The sequence below is a fragment of the Cervus canadensis genome, chromosome 6, assembly GCF_019320065.1.
Source record: "Cervus canadensis isolate Bull #8, Minnesota chromosome 6, ASM1932006v1, whole genome shotgun sequence".
Lineage (NCBI taxonomy): Eukaryota > Metazoa > Chordata > Mammalia > Artiodactyla > Cervidae > Cervus > Cervus canadensis.
Window position 1 is genome coordinate 8,458,210 of NC_057391.1, and position 23,298 is coordinate 8,481,507.

Sequence of the window (23,298 nt, forward strand, 5' to 3'; positions counted from 1 at the left end):
AAATCATTAATAAAGTTTGACAGGTTAAAAATTGGTAATTAAGAAGGTCCCTGTGTTGTCAAGAAAGACTCAGTTTGAGATTTATGAATATCCCTGAGACTTGTACTTTTTATTTATTTGAATTCTTTATTATCTCTGTCAGTAAAATTAGCCTATAGGTGCATGCGTTTGTACATGCAGTCGCTCTGACTGTTTCCAACCTGCCAGGCTCTCTGTCCATGGGATTTTCCAAGCAAGATTACTGGAGTAGGTTGTCATTTCCTCCTCCAGGGGACCTTTCCAACCTAGGAATCGAACCCGTGTCTCCTGCATTGGCAAGATTCTTTACCAGAGTCACTTGGGAATCCCAGCCTACAGGTAAGGAGTCCTAAAAATAAACAACAACAACAACAAACACACAGAGGCAGTAATATTTAAGTGGATCCAGTGCAATTACTAGGGCTTCCCATGCGGTCCCAGTGGTAAAGAACCCATCTGCCAATGCAGGAGATACAAGACACACAGGTTTGATCCCTGGGTCGGGAAGATCCCCTGGAGGAGGGCATGGCAACTCACTCCAGTACTCTCGCCTGGAGAATTCCACGGACAGAGGAGCCTGGCGGGCTGCAGTCCATGGGGTCGCACAGAGTCAGACATGGCTGAAGCAACCTAACATACACAGTGCAGTTACTATTTAGAGGTAATTTCTGTTACCAAGTACCTGAAACCTGTTTTCCACTTCCGAGAAGATGGAATAGATATACTTTTTCCTATTCTTCTCACTAAGAACAACTAGAAACCCAAGACATTATATATAAAACAATTTAAGAAAAGAAAGGCAGAGTGAAGAAAGGCTGGATACGGACACCTCAGGACCCAAAGAATGATGCAACAGTGAGTTCCTTGGATTTTCATTTTCCTCATATATCAAAGACTGGGTGGAAGAGAAGTGAATTAGTAAGAAAATCCAGTAAGTACAGATTAAATAAATCCCCCAAAAGCCTGCTCCTTTGTAGCCAAAGAACCAAGAAAGAGAAAGTCGAGCAAGACAGAAAACTTTTTAAGAAAATAACTGCTCTAGTGCAGTCAACTCTAGAGAAAAAACCACAACCCTAGCCTAATCCCACAAGCAAAGAATGACAGGGAGAGCCTAGATTTCCACTCCTCCCCTCAGCCTCCCACTGGGGCGCTATCAGAAAAGGCCAAGATAGAACTGAGATTTTATTCCCCGCCAGGAGGTAACACAGTGTGGGGAGCATGGACATCCAAGTCTGCTGACCAATATGGAGGTGACTCTATCCCTGGCTCCCCTATGCTGGGCGCAGAGGATGCTGAGTGGAAGCTCCACGCAGGACTTGCAGCAGCACCGGCCAGTGGTAACAAGGACACTCCACTCGGTGGTGTCAGTGGAAGACACATCTGGAACAGTCATGAGACACCTCCATCCCTCCCGGCCAGAAAGCTATCAAGGGAGTAACAGTGCGGAGCCAGAGCCCATATTCACCCACGGTAACAATGAGCAGTCCCCCCGAGGTGTCCATGGACGCTGAGGGGGGAACCTGGACTTTTAACGCGACCTGGCAGTAATGAGATGGCAGCACCCCACCTTTCTTTGCTGGAATAGTCTCAAACAAACCCAGCTAAAACTTAAAATTTGAATAAGATCCACAATCTCATAATATCCAAAATGTCCAGGTTTCAACAAAAAAAATCATTCAGCATTTCAAGAGCCAAGCAGGGAAAGCAGATTCCCTGGTTAGGGAACTAAGATCCCACATGCTGCGTGATGTGGCCAAAATAATAATAATAATACAAATGGCCACAAACATGAAAAGATACCCAGTTTCACCAATAAAGAAACAAAATGAAATAATATTAAAAAAAAAAAAAGAAGAGGCAGAAAAAACAATTTATTCACTAGCCAAAAATGCATGCAACTACACTTGAAACTTACTCCTTGGAAGAAAAGCTATGACAAATCTCGACAGCATATTAAAAAGCAGAGATATCACTTTGCTGACAAAGGTCTGTATAATCAAAGCTATGGTTTTTCCAGCAGTCATGTACAGGTGTGAGAGTTGAATCATAAAGAAGGGTGAGTGCTGAAGATTTGATGCTTTTGAACTGTGGTGCTGGAGAAGACTCTTTGAGAGTCCCTTGGACTGTAAGGAGATCCAACCAGTCAATCCTAAAGGAAATCAGTCCTGAATATTCATTGGAAGGACTGATGCTTAAGCTGAAACTCCAACACTTTGGCCACCTGATGCAAAGAACTGACTCATTGGAAAAGACCCTGATGCTGGGAAAAGATTGAAGGCGGGAGGCAAAGGGGATGCAGGACGAGATGGTTGGATAGCATCATCGACTCAATGGACATGAGTTTGAGCAAACTGTGGGAGACAGTGAAGGCAGGGAACCTTGGTGTGCTTCAGTCCGTAGGGCTGCAAAGAGTCGGACAACTACTGAGAACTCTACAACAACAACACATGAAACAAGGGGCTAGTATCTAGCATATATAGACCACTCCTAAAACACAACAGTAAAAAACCAATTCAGTTTAAAAAAGGACAAAAGATATCCTTACAGACTGAATTATGTCTCCCCTAAAATTCATATGCTGAAGCCTCAAGGTGGCCATATGCTTAAGCAGGGACTTTTAAATCAGATTGTATCAATGGTATTCTATGCCAAAGCAACTGGTATTCTTATTAGAACAGAGAAAGGCATATTAGAATACAGCAAGAGCACAGCCATCTGTAAGCCAAGGACAGGTGGCTTGGGAGAAACCAAACCTGCTAACACCTTGATCTTGGACTTCTAGCCTCTTGGAAAAACTGTGAGAAAACAATGAGAAATAAATTTCTTTTTATTTAACCAGTCTGTGGTATTTTGTTATAGCCCTAGCAAATTAATACAGACAATTACCTAAGAAGATATCCAAAGGGCAAACAAAGCACATGAAGCAAAACAAATTAAAACCACTGCAAATCACTTTTGTTATGGCATACATATCAGAATTGCTTTCATCTAAAATTAAATTTAAAAGTACTGACACCACCAAATGACAGTAAGGACAGTGAGGAAATGGGTCATTCATATGCTGGTAGTGAATGTAAAATGTTACAGTCACTTTGGCAGGTTGGCACTATCTTACAGAACTGAACCTATATTTACCATACAACCCAGAAATTACATTCTTGGGCATTCATCATGGGGAAATACACATTAATTCTCACAAAGACTTGTACATCATAGCAGTTTTATCCCTATTAGCCAAAATGGAAACAACACAGATGTCCTTCAATGGATGAATGGTTAAATAATTGGTTAAGCAAATGGTTAAACACCTCTGCTATGGAATACCACCCAGAAATAAAAAGAAACAAACTACTGATACACACAATTCTGATTAATGTCCAGAGAAGTATACTGAACTTGAGTGAGAAAAAGTAATCCTAAAAGGTTAATATTGTATGATTCCATTTACACAGCATTCCTGAAATGACAACATTACAGACATGGAGAAAAAATCAGTGGCTACCAAGGGTTAAGGGGCAGCAGGGCTAGACAGAGGGAGGGAAGGAGTTTAGCTACAAAATGGTCACATGATGTGATGGAAACTTCTGAATCCTGAGCATCAACGTTAATACCCTGGTTGTAGTACCTTACTACAGTTTTGCAAGATGTTACCACTGGAGGAAAATGAATAAAGGTTACACCAGATCTCTCTATATGATTTCTTACAACTGCGTGTGAATCTACAATTATCTTAAAATAGAAGTTTAATTAAATAAAATTAAGGAGAAAAAAAATCAGCAAATCACTTAAAAGCAATTTGCATATATTTATCCATTGTTATAACAATAAAAGAAATTACCTAAATTGTTCAAGTTTAACATCACCTAATGAATTGTTTTCCTTGTAAGTGCTTTTAAGACACAATCTTTACTTATATATCACTGAAAACACTTTTCATCAAAAACATGACCTTTAGGTTTCTTATAAGTGAGAATAATATTATCTCAGTGTTTCTTAAATCGACAATAAAAAGATCTTAAGAAATTCTCCAAATAAAAGAAACTCACCAAGTTTATACTCTTTGAAAACAAAAGGCATTTTAAAAGTAATACCCATATTTAGACGTAAACTAGAAATTATAACATTATCTTCTTCAAATATACAATTCAAAATAAACCACTTGTCTAAGTGCTTTAAAAAAAGGACTATAACTGAGATAAACTTTTATATCAAGGCCAATACACAAATAACTTATTCTTTAAGCCTAAGCACTCACCTACAATCTTCAGTGTATATTAATCAAACAAATGTTCAAAATCAACCTAAAATTGATATGATGAAACTGCTGTATTTATCATATTCATCATCAATATGAAACACAGCACTATAACTAACAAATAAAATCCTCAAAAGTACATAAAGCTGCCTTTTAAAAAGTTTATTCATTCATTTCATTTTCCTTCACTATTAACTTTATTAAAGCCCAACTATGGACTGAGCGACCTGACTTTCACTTTTCACTTTCATGCATTGGAGAAGGACATGGCAACCCACTCCAGTGTTCTTGCCTGGAGAATCCCAGGGACGGGAGAGCCTGGTGGGCTGCCGTCTCTGGGGTCGCACAGAGTTGGACACGACTGAAGCGACTTAGCAGCAGCAGCATGCTATTTTAATAAATGATATTTGTATTGCTTATTTTAGTGTACAAGAATTTAGGATTATGGCAGTAATTTTAGTAAAAATATTATTAAAGAATATTTTTCTTTCATTAGTATCTTTCCCACATACAAAGATCTTACAAAGCTATTATGTAAAACTTCTATAAATTAATGCTTCATACGTTTTATTAAAGATCTGTAAACTAATTCTCTCTTAACATTTAACATTAGATAAATTAGTGTAATTTACTAAAATGAAAGGGATTCTTTGAAATAGTACAGTTCCAACAACAGGATTATTGGATAACAAACACAAAGAACATGTTGCTTAATACCTAAAATAGTTACTGATATGAACTATTATTTCAAAGTATATTCCCTTCAAAAGAAACTTTCTCTTACACTTTCTGTGAAATTTCAACTTAATTTTATTGCTATGAGAACATCATGGCATAGCTTTTTAGATGTCTGCTAATGACTAACTATGTATTTTTACCAACAGCATAATTCTAAGTTTGAACTAAAAGGAAAGAAAAATTTAAGAACTGATTAGGTTAATGAAATGAAAGAGATGAGGCTTCCTCACAGGATTGGTGCCAATCTGCAATAACTTAATATCTGAATCTCTCTCACTGCGAGCTGTTTTCTCAGGTTTTCAACCTATGAGTACAGACATGAGCCAAAACAGAATGGAAGAGAGATGCATACAATCAAAATGGGTAATATTAGGTCATGGCAGCTCAGTATCAGGGCTTCCTCTATGGTCGTGTTAATTTCTTGACCTCTCCTTGTCTTCATTTCCTCATTTGTAAAATGAAATAAAAGCAGTATCTATATCATGGGTGGGTGTGTGGGTGTGGGTGTGTGTGTGTACACGCGTGTGCGAGCTCCATTGTGTCCAACTATTTGCAATACCAGGGACTACATCCCACCAGGCTCCTGTATCCATGGAATTTTCTAGGGAAGAATACTGGAGTGGGTTGTCATTTCCTTATCCAGGGCATCTGCCTGACCCAGGGATCGAACCCCAGTCTCTTGTCTCCGGCAATGGCAGGCAGATTCTTTAACACTGGCGCCACCTAGGTAGCCCAAATAATATTATGAAAGTGTTCATGAAGATTGATTTGTTTAGTCAAAGTATATAACCACTTAGTGTCCAGTGAATATTAAACACTCAAATAGTAGCAATTAACACTGCTTTCACTATTAAAATTTTTTCTAGAAATTATTACCTCACTTTAAATCAAATATCCCCAGATGCCAAATATGAAGAAAAGTTTCCCCTAAAACCCTAACCCTAAAATTATCCCTCAGAAAAGAAACTGCCTCATATTTGAGATTTACAAGTATATCATGAGGCTTTTGTACAGGTGCTTCATTTTGAACCAAAATGTACTGTTCAGGGAACTCATTACACTAAAACAACTTTAATCAATGCTAGTTCCAGTTGCTTAAAAGAAGTCACAAACCCCAGGGACAAAATGTCATTAAAAATAAGACTTAAAAGATTACTTTCTAAAAACAGGTAATATAGGATCACAGAGTTCTGCTTCTAATAATAGGCAATTTGGAATAACCCTTATAGTGAGCTAGGAAAGAAAAATGAAACACACTTGTTTCAAGGCACTGAAAAGCTAAAAGAACAGTGATGAATTATGCAGGCAAGACCCAGAAGTAGTGGTAAACCTAGAAATCTAACAGCTGAACACCTGCAGTTGTTTCTCCACCCAAAGCGTGAGTTGTTACATACATGACAAAAATCTGAAAGGCCTAAAGAGCTTTTAGCAGATTCACAAAAATTACAGAAGCAAAAGCTGGTGATCAGGATCCAGCAAAAAGCAAGATCCCTAACTCTCCTTAGTTTCTGGTTTTAAGTCCTGGAAGCCTATATCCTAGGGAGTTAAGGTCATAAAATTGAAGCTCATATTTTAATCATGTCAATCTAGAATTGAAGTGAATGAATGAAGTCAGATTGCTGATACCCTGATCAAGTAATAATCCACAAACAAACCAAAACTAATCATCCAGAGCTTCAAAACCAGTTCAACATTTTTCAGAAAGTAAAGAAAGAGGGCAGAAAAAGGGGAAGAAAAGGGGTCGCAAACAGTAGGACATGACTGCGCGACTTTCACCTGTATTATTATTTTTAAACTAATTCTTTTTGGCCATACTGGAAGATATGTGGCATCTTAGTTCCCTGACTAGGGATCGAACTAGTGCTCCCTGCATTGGAAGCGCAGTGTCTTAACCAGCGGACCACCAGGAAAGTCTCTCAACCCCATATTATTTTTACAGAAAAGTCAGATTCACTTTTTTACATAACTTTGATATAAAGTGCTATAATTGCAGCAACCACCAGGACAGAAAAGACTCAGGAAGATTTATGCTCTCTTAGAGAAAACAGCCCAGATAATCAAAGACAGTAAGTGACGACTCATACTTTGTATCTTAGATAACTTAGAACAATTCCAAAATAATCATTCTTAATTAACATTTTAAATGTATGGTGGAAAGAATTTTATTTTCACCTTGTCCAGAAACATTTTCTGTTGCTGTTTGGTTAAACGAGTAAGGTAAACAAGATACAATCAAAAGGATGCTTAGTCTGCTTAAAAGTAAATATAGATAAAATAGGTTTCAAAGATGCTGAAATCTATAGAAAGAAACTTCCATTTGCTCAACTTAGTATACTAATTGTACATCATATATGAAAAAAGCATATGAACTAACTTTAATATGTTATTTGTATGTTATTTAATGTCATGTGTATTTGAAAAAAATATTTTAGAAATACTTTGTTTCTAATGGAATTGCTTAATTTTTTTAAACAGTTTAAAAAATACCTTCTACTGTATTTTATCTATTTTTATCTAGATATTAACATTATGCAGTTTCAATTTATGGGCTTCCCAGGTGGTGCTAGAGGTAAAGAACCCAACTGCCAATGCAGGAGATATAAGAGATGTGGGTTCGATCCCTGGGCCGGGAAGATCCCTTGGAGGAGGGCACGTCAACCCACTTCAGAATTCTTGCCTGGAGAATACCAAGGACAGAGGAGACTGGCAGGCCACAGTCCACAGGGTCACAAAGGGTCGGACACAACTGAAGCAACTTAGCATGCATGCACACACGAAGTTTCAATTCATATAAAACATCTATAAATTTAGAACTAAGTAGAAAGGCCTTCCCTACAAAGCTGAAATAGCAGTTATTAGGGATTATGTATTAGTAATAACAGTCTTTAGGTATTATGCTAAGTTCTCATTCAGAGTATACTATGCATATAATCTTAATCATATTATCTCCTGATTCTCGGATAAAATAAGGTACAATTTAGAAAGAAAAAGTATTAAGTTGTATCCTTCATTCACTATCAAAGGGCAGGAAAACAGAAAATTGTTTTAGAAGTGCTTGCATCAAAAAGTTTTTAAAAATCAATTATTATATATTGTTTGTATTGAGGCTAGAGAAATGAGGTATTATCACCCATGGGGACTTTAATGGGTATTAATTAAAACATTTTATATAGTGGCTTATGTTGGTAATTTTTCTAAACCTCATGATCATTTAAATAATTTCCCCTTTTACCACAATAAATTACTATTACAGAGAGAACCATTTAACAGAAATCTGATGTAAAAAAACAGTAATGAACCTGTAAAACCTGCTCATTTGCACCTTGAAACACAGCTGGTTCTAAAACTAAGGCAGTTAAAATAAATCTAGATCATTTTGGCAACAAAATAATGATGTTATCAGTTCATAACCTGAAGAATAAAATAAATATCTATGAATCCATACTTAGGAAAATAAATGACTAATAAATAAATAAATGGGAGAGAAAAGTCAAGTCTTCCTTACAGAAGGATTTCTAACAATAATTATGCTAATAGTGAATGAGTACTTCAGGCTTAAAATACACTTCCATGCCAGTATCCATATTCTTGGAATATCCATATTCCGAGATGATGTGCATTTCAAACAACCTATACAGAAGTAAAGATGGTTCCCTATGGAAAAGTATTAAATGACTCAAAAAGGAACTCTGGTAATAATAAGGACACAAATATATAAAATCAATTATATACAATAGACAACATTCTCCATCTTTCTAAAAAAGTACACACTCAAGCTGAACCAAAAAAAAAGTTAAATCCCTTACTTGGAAAATGGAGACAGCTTTGTAGTTTCTTTAAAGTAAAGACAGTGTTTTAGAAATACATTCTGAATAGATATGGGTGAAATTATATAATATCTTGAATTGTATATAAAATTTGGGAAAGAAGTGGGAAGAGGCTTGAGTTAAAGTGAGAGTAGTCATGAGCTGATGAATGCTGCAGCTAAGTGAGGTATACGTGAGGATTCATTAGACTGTTAGCCCTATCTTTGTGCATGCTTAAGTTTTTCAATAACTTAACATTTATACAGTAAGTCTGACTCAAGATCAAACTATAAAGCTACAGTAATCAAAACCGAGACACTGTGGTACTAATGAAAGAACAGACAAAGAGATTAGTGGAACAGAACAGGGAATTTCAAAACAGGCCTGCATGAATATATAGTTAACTGACTTGTGACAAAGGAGCAAAGGTAACACAGTAGGAAAGAAGTAGTCTTTTCAACAAATGGTACTGAACATCAGCATGCAAAAATAATCAATCCAGACACAGACTTACAGCACTTATAAAAATTCACTCAAAAAGGATGAGAGACAAATGAGGAACAGCAAGCCGTAACATTCAGGAATGTAACACAGGAGAAAATCTAGATGACCGTGGTATAGTGATGACTTTTAGGTAACACCACCAGAGGCACAATCCACGAAAGAAATAACTGATGGACTGAATTTCATTAAAATGAAAAATGTCTACTCTGTAAAAGCTGTCAAGACAAGTCACAGACCTGGAAAAATATTTGGAAAAGATATATCTGATAAAAGGCTGTTATCCAAAATATACAAACTCAACAATGAGAACGCAAACAACTCAATTAAAAAATGGGCCAAGGATCTGAACAGGTAACTCACCAAAAAAGATACATAGTTTCGGGAAGATATATAGATTCGGAAAGATCTGTTGGAAAAGGGATAGGCTACCCAATTCAGTATTCTTGGGCTTCCCTTGTGGCTCAGCTGGTAAAGAATTTGCCTGCAATGTGGGAGACTTGGGTTCAACCTCTGTGTCGGGAAGATGCCCTGGAGAAGGGAAAGGCTACCCACTCCAGTATTCTGGCCTGGAGAATTCCATGGACTATAGTCCATAGGGTTGCAAAGAGTCAGACACAACTGAGCGACTTTCAGTTTTCACTTTCAAGCTTACGAAAAGATGTTCAACATTACATTACATGTAATTAGGGAAATGCAAATTAAAACGACATACTAGTGCACACTTGTTAGAATGGCCAAAATCCAGGATACTGACAACACTAAAAGTTGGCAAGAATGTAAAGCAAAAGAAATTCTCATTCACTGCTAGTGGGAACACAAAACAGTACCACCACTATTAAAGAAAATTTGGCAGCTTCTTACAAAATTATATATAATGTTATCAAATGGTTGAGTAATCAGGGGCTTTCCCTGGTATCTCAGATGGTAAAGAATATGCCTGCAATGTGGGAGACCTGGGTTCGATCCCCGGGTTGGGAAGATTCCCTGGAGGAGGGCATGGCAACCCACTCCACTATTTTTGCCTGGAGAATCCCCATGGACAGAGGCGCCTGGCAAGCTACAGACCAGGGGGCGGCAGAGTTAGACAGGACTGAGCAACTAAGCACATACACATATGAGTAATCAGAGTCCTTGGTTTATGCCAAAACAAGCTGACACAAAATCTGCACAGCTTTACTTGTAACTGCCAATTTACAGAGGCAAACAAGATATCCTTCAGCAGGTGAATGGATGAATAAACTCCAGGACATCTAGATAATGGAATATTATTTGGTCCTAAAAAGAAATGAGCTAACAGAGACATGAAAAGACATAGAGCACCCTTAAACACATATTACTATTCAAGGAAGTCAATCCAGAAAGGCTACATAGTGGATGATTCTACCCAAATGATACTCTGACAAAGGAAAACTATGGAGACAATTAAAAAAAAAAAAGTGATCGCCAGGATTTATAGCAGAAAGAGGAATAAATAACAATAATACAGAGGGTTTTTAGAACAGTGAAATTATTTTGTAAAATATCACAATGGTGGGGTCAGGTCATTATACATTTGTCAAAACCAACAGAAGGGACAACATGAGCAAGACTTAATGTAAATGGTGGACTTCAGGTGATAATAATGTATTAACATACGTTCATCAATTGCAATAAATGTATTACTGTGGTGAAAAATGTCAACAGGCAGGTAGGGAGGGCATAGGGAGTATAAAGGAACTCTTTGCATTTTTCACCCTATTTTGCTATGAACCTAATACTGGTTTAAAAATAAATTTAAAAACAAATCTTTTAAAAAGAATCAATGAGTTTAATATATCTTAACTTATTTCATATGAAAGTAGGTCTCCCTTCACTCATATGTACTGACCACCCCAAATGCTAATATAAAAATCAAAATAAAATTAACTTTTCATCATGCTCTAGAACATTCACTTTCAGTAAGAGAAATGATGTTACATTAAATACAAGCTTTATGAAGTCCAAAAAAACTACCTTTTATTTCATAAAGCATATTTCTGGAAAGGCACAGTTTATAAACATTATCATTTATCCTGCCATCTCTTTCTTTAATTACCATGGTGTTGGCAGTAGTCAAGAGAGAGACACTGAGTGTACCTACCTGTCTTATGAATTCCAAGCAGCCTGCAGGGCACTAGCACCAACTTAAGATCTGAACCAGAACAATACAATGTCTGCACTCTACTGTGGACACAGACTACTACACAGTCCTTAAAAGCTACAGGGGAATACATCAGGGCATTGTCATGCCATGAGATACTCATAATAGCAAGCCTGAGCTACTTTAACAAAATACCATAGGCTGGGTGGCTTAAACAACAGACATTTAATTTTCAGTTTTGGAGGCTGGTAAGTCCAAGACTGAGGTGTTGGCTGACTTGGTTTCTGGTGAGAATCCACTTCCTCGATGGCAGCTGGTTGCCTTCTCACTATGTCTTCACACAGGCAGAGAAAGAAAGGCGGCACGCTCTCCGGTGTCTCTTCTTAGAAGGGCACTATTCCCACGATGAGAACCCCACACTCACAACGTGGCTGAAATCTAATTCCCTCCCAAAGTCCTCACCGCCAAATGCATCACACCGGGAGTTAAGGATTTCAACATGTGGATTTTGAAGCACGTGAACACTCCATCCACAGGTACCACAGTGGTATACTGGAGGGGCGTCATGCTCACAATGGGGCAGAGTTCCCTGACGAGACCAGAGTGAGCAGGTGACTGGCAGCATCATAAACGCTTCTTTAAACTATTCAGTATCAATGGTACACATTTGCTTTCTTTTGTAAGTCATGTTTAATACATTTTTTATATTTTTCTCAAAAAAGAAGTAGTCTCTTTCCCCTCAAATAAGGTCTATAAAAAACAACAGAAAATATATATACTGGTTTCAAATATTTTTTCCTTCCTTGAGGTAACTGCTATGCTCTTCACTTCACATGTTTTTCTACCACAGCCCAGTGACCACTACACCGCAGGTGGAAGCATGGGTGTGCGGATCATCAAACACTGAATACCCCCCAACACATCACCATTATAGAAACTCCTGTGCCCAGTAACTTTGAATTGAGTCACTATGAAAATCCAGAGCACTCAACTGCCCACCACATTCCTCCTTTTTCATGACGACATGTTCAGCTCTAGTATTTAAAGAGATACGTTTTCAAATGTAGTGGTTTCCATATCTTGTTACTGAAAAATCTAAAGAATCTACATAAGGCATTTTCCTATGTTACTCTGCAGTAAAATGTACTCATGACACAAGCTGATGCTCAATCTGAGTTCTAAGACATGAGAAAGAGTGGCCCCAGTCATTTGAAAACTAACCAATCTCAATCTCATGACCAGATAAAGACGATAAATAAGTTTTTTGTGCAGAATGCATTTTAGAGTGGATCTCACTCAATCATAAACTACAAAATAAAATTAAACCCAACTTAGGTAAAATTAATCATGACTCCTCACATATTCACTCCCATGTACGCGTGTTTAGTCGGTAAGTCCTAAGTCATATCCAACTCTTTGCGACCCCACGGACTACAGGCCACCAGGTTCCTCTGTCCATGGGATTTTCCAGGCAAGAAAACTGTAGTGGGTTTCCATTTCTTCCTCTAGGTGATCTTCCCAACTCAGGGATCAAACCTGCATCTCCTGTGTTTCCTGCATTGGCAGGCAAATTCTTTACCACTGAGCTACCTGAGCCCAGATAGACAGATGGATGTATACGTATGTATACATCACTGATTATCATTTATCTTCAACCAAAACAACCTCTTGCAGTATCTTTTTACAATACAGTTCTCCTATGTATGAATTTTTCAACTTAGTTCATCTGAAAATGTCTCATTCCATCTTTATTTTTGAAGAATGCTTTTGTTCTATATAGAAATCTTTGTTGATAGATTTTTCTCTCAACAATGTAAAGATATTCCATTGTTTTTTAGACTCCATTCTTTCTTATCAGCAGTCAGTCATAATAATTGTTTCTCTGTATATAACGCATTGTTTAATCTCCATCTGCTTTCAAGGTTTTCTCTTTTCCTTTTGATTTCAGAAGTTTGACTATGATGTACAAAGGTATAACTTTTTATTTATTTTGCCTGGGAATTTGATGTGTTTCCTGGATGTGTACACTCGTTTTTTTCACCCTTAAACATGAAATTTTTTTCGCTTTTATTTCTTCAGGTATTATTTCTATCCCATTCACTCTTTCCTCCTACTTGGGGATTTTAATTACAAGGATTTCATTCCATATTGTTCACACGGCCCTGAGACTATTCACTTTTTTTCATTTGTTTTTCTCTTGGTTCTTGAGAATGAATAATTTCTGTTAATCTATCTTCAGATTTCTTAACATTTTTACAGCCTTTTCCTGGCTGTTATATCTATCTAGCTTCTTTTTCATTTAGCCGCACCAGAATTTCCATTTATTTCTTTCTTATAGGGTCTTTACCCTGTTAAGATTGCTCATTTGTTCACTCAATATAACTATGTTGCTTTTTTAATATTTTTGCTGTGTGTGTGTGTGTGTCTATATATATATAAAATAAATGTAGTAACTGCATTATTTGTCTGGTAACGGTCTTTTCTTGATGATTATGTTTCTGTTGCCTACTTTTTCTCTTGTGCATTAGCTATATTTTTGTTTCTCATGTCTGCTGACTTTTTCAAATTGATTCTGAATATTACCAACCACATGCTATAAATTGTTCCTCACGTTGCATTCCTCTGACATGTACTGATATTTGTTATAGCAGGAATTTTACTGGTTTCAAACTCCAAACTCTGTCTATCCTAATGTAGCCAGCAAGTGAAATCTATTTAGTTTTTTTTTTTTAATCATCCAGTTGCTTTTTTTTTGCTAGACCCATTGGAGTCTTTCTCACACATGTAGAGTTGGTCAGTCAATGATTTGGATGGTGTTTACATGTATTTCCAAGGGTGCACCCTCCTGTGGTTCCCACACCTTTCTGGAATTTTCTCCAAACCTTTCAGGTATTCTGCCCACCTTGAAGTCTGTTCTCTAATACCTACGTAAGTAAGACTGTGACTTTTCCATTATTATATGGGATTGGGAAGTGCTCTCAGGCAAATCATGCAAACTCACAACCTGAAATTTCAGTCCTTCCCATGTAAAGTCCATTCTAGTTTTGCCTACTTTTGATAATCTGACAGTGCCTTTAGCTGCTGGTTTTCAAAATAATTTCCCAGAGAGTTAATCTGATCAAGGTATTCCATCAGCAGAAATTAAAACCATTAAGTCCATGGAGTTACATCTCAGCCTCAGGTCAGATGTCTTCATACTTTTTCTATTAAAGTAAATGTTTCTCATACACCCCTCCACACCCCACTTTTCTCATATTTTTGATTACTTCACACTGGCCAGAACTGTGTTGTATGCCCATTCCTAAACCCATCACCTACAAAGGGAACGTACTTAACATTAACTAGATTAGCTTGCGCTGGGAAGCAACATGGCTTCTGCAAAGACACAGTGCTAAATCCCTGCAGAAAATCTGTCTGCAAGAAAGATCTTTTTGAATAGGGGTGTCTGCTGGAGACAATCAACAGCATCTGCCACATCCTCCCATCCAAGTACTAACCAGGCCCGACCCTGCTTAGCTTCCGAGATCAGACGAGACCGGGCACGTTCAGGGTGGCATGGCCATAGACTGCCACATTCTCTATACCATCTAGACAACGATGCACTAGCAGAATCTGTCTGACATAACCATTTTGGAACTCTGTAGTCTGCTGAAGGCTTGCAATTTCCAGGAGAGCTGCAGTAATTTTAAGATATATATCAGAAATTTAAAGTTTGTATGTTAAGTGTTAGTTGCTCAGTTGTGTCCAACTCTTTGCGACCTCTTGGACTGTAGCCTGCCGGGCTCCTCTGTCCATGGGATTTCCCAGGCAAGAATACCAGAGTGGGTAGCCATTCCCTTCTCTATGGAATCTTCTCAGTTGAGGAATCAAACCCACGTCTCCTGCACTGAAAGCACACTATCAGCTGAGCCACCAGGGGATATCAGCAAAATAAAAAATAGAATAGAATAAAATGGACTATTTAAAATTACCACATTATTAGATTACATAAAACCATAATTTTCTATGAGATGAATATGGAGAACTATTAAGCAGCAAAATCACAAAACTGAAAATTAAATAACAGGATTGTTAGAAGATAAATTCAATATTAATCAAGGCTATTCCTTTATGTAGAGTAATAAGACTAACACAGAGAAAATAAATAAGACTAACACAGAAAAATTAAAAAACATAGGAGACAAATGGGGTATAGGGTCAAGAAAAAACGATGATATAAATATCCATGACAGAATGTCAAGGAGAAAAGCACAGTGGAAAAAAGACAGACATCAGAGAAGGGCAGAAGAATGATTCACATTTCTTAACATTTCAAGCTTTGCATCTCTCTTCCTAAAATTCATTTATTAATAGTACACGTTCCAAGTCATAAAATACTTTTAATACTGTGAACATTTTGGAGCTCCGAGGTAAATATGGTGAGAGAAAGACAGAAAATAGACTTTTCCCAAATATAAATAATATGAGGGAAAAAAATTAGAACTAGAAAAAAATCAGTCAGTAGAAAGAAACAAGAAGAAGGTCACAATCTACTGGCATAAATTTTCTAAAAAGTTGTTTAAAAAGACAAGACCCTACAAAAACATAATCTTCACATCGTGAGACTGCATTAACAATCCTTACCTCCCAATCTGGACAGAAGAAAACTGAGGGGTTATTCTTATCTTTTCATCCTACTGGGGGTGAGGTAAGCTCATGAGGGAGGTTCGTAGTGGAAGTAAGTGGTAAGGAGAAGGCGGGAAAGTAAACAGTAAACCCGGCACTCTCTGAAAGAACTAACACTCTGGGGCAACACTGTCCAGTAGAAACTTCTGTGATAAAGGAAACATTTTATATTACACTACGCAATACAGTAGGCACCAGCCTCACATGACTACTGAACACTTTATGTGAGGCCAGTGCAACTGAGGACGTGATTTTCAATTTCAGTCAAACAGCCACATATAGCTAGTAGTGACTCTACTGGACAGCAGAATTCTTGGGTTAAACAATAAATAAACAAGAACAACTTACAAGTCAAGAGCATTTCTTCAAAGGAATATACTAGGTGGTATCAATGATAGTATAAGTCATTTAAGAAAGTTCTAAAGTACGTGCTCAAGTTTCCTAAAAATGACATTAATCTCTGTTGAGACTGAATTTACTATCTCACAAGTTATTCCTTTCCCAAAATGCCCTAAGGCTATGAAAACAAAAAAGAATAAGGCAAATCCTTTATGCTAGAGTAATAAACACACAGTAAAATAACCCACAATCAGACTGAACCTGAGAGGAAGAAACAAATGGTCTTTGGATATGGTGGGACAGAATGAAGAAGTCACACTATACCAGAATGAACAAGATGTCTGTACCAGCACTTCCCAAGTAGCTGCAACAGGAAAAGAGCATAATTACTGTGCAATACATTCATGGCCCAAAAGGGAAAAAGTGCAAAAGACAAATTATTCGGTAAAAAACTTCTCCATATATCAAAAGGAATTCTCTAGCAAGTTAGTAAGAATGTGAACTCAAAAAAAAACAAAAAAAACCCTCACATAGTCAAATCACAGAATAAAGGAAAGAGTGAAACCTGAGTAAACTTAAAAATGAAAGCAATATCATTACCAAATTAAGTAAAAATTATAAGTAACAGACTTTCAGGTCACTGAAAATCAAATTACTAACACGCACACAAAAGACTGGAGATATATGAATGCAATAAGAAGGCAAACATTACACAGCAGACAAAAGATTATAAAACAGAAAAATCTGTATTCCTCAAGCATATAATTCACATGGAGTAGGAAAAGAAGTTTGACAATCAAATTAAAAAACTGAAACATAAAAAGACAATTCCCTAAAATATAGGAAGAAGTGAATATACAGAACATATAGAATGATCCACACCGAAGATGCAACCATGCTAATCCTCTAAATATTTTAAGAAAAAATAAACAAGCAAAAAACCATCTTTTTGAGGATTCAGACAAACAAAAACAATCAAGTTACCTGCAGAAAAACCTGTGACTACAGAGCTCTCAGAACGTGTGACCCAACAGTATTACATCTGGCTGAGAAGTCAAGTGTAAAAGTAGCAAGACATTTCAAACATAGAAGACCTAAGAGAAGACTGACCCAAGAGTCCAGTCAAAATATCAAGCACAATATTGTGACAGCAATACTGCAAAATCCTGAAATTTTCTCTCTCATCTACCCATTCTTAAGAAGGTACTGGAGGATGTGCTCCATTCAGGAAGACCAAAAAAGAAGAGAGTACAGACAGGAAGGCCTAAGAAATAAAGGGTTTAACACAGAAGAGAGAAGAAATTAAGTTCCAGAACAACAGCTGTGTAGCAAGCCCAGAAAGCAATCAGATTAGAACAGGAGGGTACAGAACCTCCAGGACAACGTCTCCTGGAAGAGTATGAAGTTATTGGGACACTGGATATACGACCACAGTACTGACTAGAATGTGTTCAGCTATATGTAACAGAAATACTAAGTTACCCATATGGAAAACGTGGCTTCATCTTCATGCCTGCCAAATGGTGCTGTACCTGTAATCATCGTACATACATTCCAAGAAGAAACAATGAACAAAAGGCAAAGGGCAAAATAAATGCATCAAGGAAGTCTGCCAGGGAAACAATGGCTTTCCTAGAATCTCAGCCAGAATATCTCCACAACTATTTCAATTTCTACAACTGGTTCATACAGCCATTTCTTGACTCCAACGGAGTATGAGGAAGTTGGTTATTTTTAACCAAATATGTTGCTACTCTGAACAAAAATCAGGATTCTTTTATTTAAAAAGTGAAGCTGGAGACTTGATATTTGGTAGTCAACTAGCAGAATCTCAACAACTGCATATGAAATAATATTTGGAGACAATTTAATTTTCTGATGGAGAATGTGGTGTGCTTTGTAATAGTGACATGATAAACTAGGCAATTTCAATTCCAAAGAAGGGAGTGCCAAAGAACATTCAAACTACCAGAAATTGCGCTCATTTTGCATGCTAGCACCATATATATATAGTGTGTTTTATACACACACACACACACATATATGTATTTTATGTAAAGATATATTATAGATATTATGTGTGTACACACGTGTGTATATGTGCATATACATACACATATGTATGTACACATATATGTATATACACACATATGTATATACACATAATATCTATAATATATCTTTACATATAATATATATATCTAGTGCTATATAACACCATATAGATATAGATATAGTACTTAGAAATGGAGAAAGTTAAATGCACACAAATATGAAAAGGCCTAAAAGAATTTGAAGTAGCTGATCCAGGCATGGGAAAAAGTGGGATAGGAAAATGTTTCTTATAAACCTTGCAGTATTCTTTTAACCATACACATGTTACTTGAATAAAATTTTAAATGTTTCTTTAGAAAAGAAACTATGTAAGTTTAAAAAACCCAAACAAAAATAAACTATAAACAACAAGAAAAAAATAATCTTTAAGATAAATGCTCCATAACCAATGAAGGGAGCAGAGACAGAGACCTCATTTTAATATCAGCACGTGGTCCATAGTTTCCCATTAAATTGCACACTGAACCTTTCCTTCCTCAATAGTTGTCTGAAAGAGTGAGCAAAAAACTTTTAAATGTGCATTGTAAAGCACGGATTCTACCCCAAGTCTTCAAGCTTTTGTTTTTTAAAAAATCCACAGGATACCAAGTAAGATTCAAAAACAGCCCACTAGTAAGACAAAATACAAAATTTATTTTGTAAAGAAAGTTTAAAACATAATCTCTAACACTCAGGTCCTCTAAAACAGGACCTAGATGTGGAGTTTTGAATCTTTTCCCCACTACCTTTATACTTGCAGAAAACTGCTAATCAAAAAGTATGTACATGAACTTTGTGTTCTGATGAGTTCTTATTTTATAGCTACCCTTGAAAAATGTAAGAAACTTATCTTAAAAATACTTTAAACAAAACTGTAAACTTGGAACTTTCTTACACCTATATAAGGTTTTACAATTGCAGTACAGATAAAATGGGGTGAAGAAAAGTAAAATTATCACTTTGAATTTCAAAATGGAATATGCATTTCCACCAGAATTTATTATCTGGAATCATATATTAAAAAGTAACTGTGAACAACAGAATTTTAAGTTCTAAACTAGTGAAGTAAAATATTTTGATAATTATTGCAAAGCCATCATCATCTCCTAGAGAAAGTTCAACGTTAAATTCATAAAATTAAAGACATTCCTATCAGGCCCAGTGACATGAGTTCCACTTCAGTCTATAACTGAACATTATTAAATCACTCTTAAAATTTACTTGGTGCTTTATAACATTTATTTAAAAAAATCTATTACTTCTACAAAAGCAACTTTAGTCTTAAGAGATTTACATTATTTATACTTCCAGTATTCTCCTACAATAAGCTTGAATGATACAAAGAAAACATTTAAGTAATTTTATATCCTTGACAATTATACAAAGTTGACCTAGAATAAAAAAAAAAAAGCAGCCACTTGGACTGCAAGAGTAAAGTAAATTTAAGAAAATAAAAATGCAAATATGCATTTTAGGAGTCCCTTGAATTTATTAACCTAAAAGGTTTAATTTCCATTTTCCTGCATCAGCTGTATTTATAAAATGTCGTGCCCTATAAATATGCTGTTATTTTCTATAGTCAAGCACCCTCTTAACAAATCTTCTCATTAATATGTAAATTTAAAGTCAATCGGTCTTCTTCCTGACAGCCCCATGAATTCCTAGTGCACTGTATAATCGGCTTTGACTTGGCATCCACTATTTATCATCAAAGATGTCAGTTAGAAAAATTATGGAAAATGCACTGCAATTGATATGACTGCAATCTACTTTGTCAACACTTAATTGTTCCGCAAATCATACATTTACATATAAACAGCCTAAATACTGATCTATAATGATGCAAATAAACTAAATTAAAAATCGCTTCTGCCCCTGAAGAAGCTTGTTTGTATATGATGTGTTCATTTGAGGACTTACTGACAAAGCATGTACATTAGTCCATCTCAGAAAGTACTTTTAATTTTCAATTCCTTTAAAAAAAATAATTTTTTTTGCTACCCTTGAAGCATATGAACATAAACAAATAAAGAATTCAATGAGAAACATAATTTTTCTCTTTGAAAAGCAAATTTAATCATGGCCGTTAGCTAATCGTAATGTTTGCACACTAAGGATTGGGGAGGAGGCTTCAAAATTAGCTTTGACTAGAATAGGGCTTCCCTGGTGGCTTAGACAGTAAAGAATCCGCCTCCAATTCAGGAGACCTGGATTCGATCCCTCGGTCAGGAAGATCCCCTGGAGAACGAACGGCAACCGACTTCAGAGTTCTGGCCTGGAGAATTCTATGGACAGAGGAGCCTGGTGGGTTACAGTTCATGGACTTTCAAACAGTCAGAAACTTATTAAAGCGAGCAAAAAATATATATTTTAATTTAAAAGTCATGAGCGAATATATATAAAGGAATGAACTATGAGAAGACTGATTTTTATTTCACCATGTGCTCAATTGCTTCTATAATTTTAAAAAATACATATGATTATAGTTAGCTACACCCTTCCAAATGTTCTGTTTAAGTGGTTTTCTTTCTTTCCATATCTTAAGCCAAGGAGCCTTTCTCAAAGGAAGTCATACACATAGCTGCCTATGAAAGGCAAGCAAAGGTGAAGCTGCTCCACTCGGAATGGTGGCAAGATTCCCAGGAGCAGCACTGCCCACCCTCCCCGCCGACCCCCATGGTTGCTCCCGAAGCAGTGCTAGCTTCCTGAGGACAGAGCTGCATGGCTGGCAACTACAGAATCTGTCTTCTAACCTACTGAATTTAGAATAACGCCAACATCAGACTGCAAAGAAGTGGCAAGGAAATGAGGTAGTCCAATTTCAGTGCACCCATAACAACGATCAGACTTCATCTCATGTTTGTAAAAATTAATGTTCACAGAGTTACACATGAAAAGACAGAGAACGCACTACAGTATCAATTTTTAAAATAATCTGTCAAGAGAGTAAATATATATGGCAGTGTAGATTTTAACTGTTGGGCTTTGTAAATAGCTTTAACAACTAATTTTACCTAAAATAAAATAAAATTCAAGGAATAGAGACACAGACAATTACAAAAACAGATATTTGAAAACCTATTTTTAGAAGGTAAGAAAAATACATTTTTTTAAACTCTAGATTCTACATAATGATAAAGCATGGATCACTTGCATACAGTTACTGAAAATGATTTGATGATGACAGGAAAGTAAAATTTTAAAAATTTAAATAGTGTCAATATCTAGATAAGGTGAAACAACCTATAATCTTATACAACAGGAAAAAAAATATGAATAGCATTCTGGAAAGTGACTGGCTGAAATCAGACAGACAGCTGTAGCTATTAGCCACAAAAAATTTCTCTTCCAAGTTACCACTGACAGGAAAGGGTCAAGACACTTGCTGCAGGGACATGTTGCTTAATCCAGCAAATCTGCCTTCAAAATTTTAGTTTGTTCAAAGCTAAAATTTCATCAATCTAAGAGCTCTATGTGGCATTAGATGTTTACATATGAATAGTTAAAATCTCCTTTGAATTTTAAGTAGAATAACCCAATCACCTTTAAATATCAAAATTAAGATGAAGTCAATATTACAAATAGCCTTTTGGTTAAAGATATGTTTTTTAAAATTTTAAATACTTTTTTAACATACTTAGTAAATGTTGTAAATGTTTTAAATGTTTTAAATACTTAGTAAATGCAGAAAACACTGATAAATACTTTAAACATTTAAACTTCTTAAATATCTGAAAGCTGGATACATCACCTGAAGCAAGAATTATAAACATTTTTCCCTTTTATATGTCTTTCTCTCACTGTAATATTATTTCTAATTAACAAAAGCAATTAGTACTGAACATTCGATCAAAGCCTATTCATAAGCTTGTATAAAAACCACTATGACATAATTGGGTGGCATCTGGTCTTTTACTTTCCATTCTGTTTTTAAAATCTATAATACTGCTTTTTATTTTTTTTAATTTTTTTAAATCTATAATACTGCTTTTTAAAAAGACAGAGAAATATCATTAAGTACAGAATGAATGCAAGTGCTATTTTATAATATTTAGTGATTTCTTTAAACAAAGTTTACCCTTAAATCTTACATATACACTTAGAGATCTCCAATGCAAACTATGTAACAAGGCTTTCTAACTTGTTCATGTAATGAAAAAAGTAAGGTATGCTGCTAAAGTTCATCAGCACAAAGGAAACAACTTCACTGTAAGGTATACGTAATTATTAACTTTACTAACGTTCTACCAGCTTAAGTGAAAAAAAGTAAAACAAACATTCTAGAAACATAAAACTAGGAAAAAGTAGTTGAGTTCAAAAACGATTTACCTGTAAAGGTGCAAAATCATCTTTGGTATAAATTCACATATGTTAGAATCACATTATCTACTTTTACAAGTGAGTACAACAGTTGGGAATCAAAGGTGTGAAACTAACGAATAACCAAAAAAATCCATGATTTAGCAATGTCACTGCCAACACTTTATCGAGCTGCTGTTCCCAACAAGGGCCTCTTGCCAGGCCTCATACCAAAAGTTTATTCACTATGCCATTAAACATGCATCAATCAGTGCCAAAACAATGAACAATTATCCATGCATTTATACTGGTTTTCTGCTTTCCAAAAGAACATGAAAAAAATTAGTCCTCCTTAAACATGCAGATTTTTATATTTTCCTACGCTTACATCTTTGCACACATTTTAGAAACCTCATCCATTTTCTTAGTATACTGTGTAAGTAAAAGATTATTCAACACTT

General features: G+C 36.0%; 1 protein-coding gene across 2 annotated transcripts in view; it reads right to left on the reverse strand.

The window, feature by feature from the left end:
• AP3B1 (adaptor related protein complex 3 subunit beta 1) overlaps positions 1–23,298 on the reverse strand; it is a 227,847-nt gene that overhangs the window by 136,663 nt on the left and 67,886 nt on the right. The gene's annotated exons all lie outside the window — the stretch shown is intronic.